This window comes from Sinocyclocheilus anshuiensis, unplaced genomic scaffold, assembly GCF_001515605.1.
Source record: "Sinocyclocheilus anshuiensis isolate Anshui unplaced genomic scaffold, SAMN03320099.WGS_v1.1 scaffold1006, whole genome shotgun sequence".
NCBI classification, from domain to species: Eukaryota; Metazoa; Chordata; class Actinopteri; order Cypriniformes; family Cyprinidae; genus Sinocyclocheilus; species Sinocyclocheilus anshuiensis.
In genome coordinates this window covers 352,971-353,259 of record NW_015540918.1, presented here as the reverse complement: position 1 = coordinate 353,259, position 289 = coordinate 352,971, and positions in this window count along the sequence as shown.

Below are 289 nucleotides of genomic sequence, written 5' to 3'. Positions count from 1 at the left end.
TGGACTGATAGAACTGCCCAACTGTACAAACTAATAAAAAATATCTGCAATAAATTTTAACTATTCTATAAAATATTATAGTTGGTAGTAAGTTTATACTGTAAGGGTCTTATGTTTCAAAACTTTCCTTATATAGACTGTACATGTGTATGCAAGTTGGAAAAACAAACTTTTCTCAATTTTGTCCATCAATGTTGTTTTGCAGTGAGGCTGGAGTCCTGACGCCTTCTGTTGGGAGACATCGCTCGTGCTGGAGGGAGGAGCCTAATGCCTCAGAAATGTGAAGCTA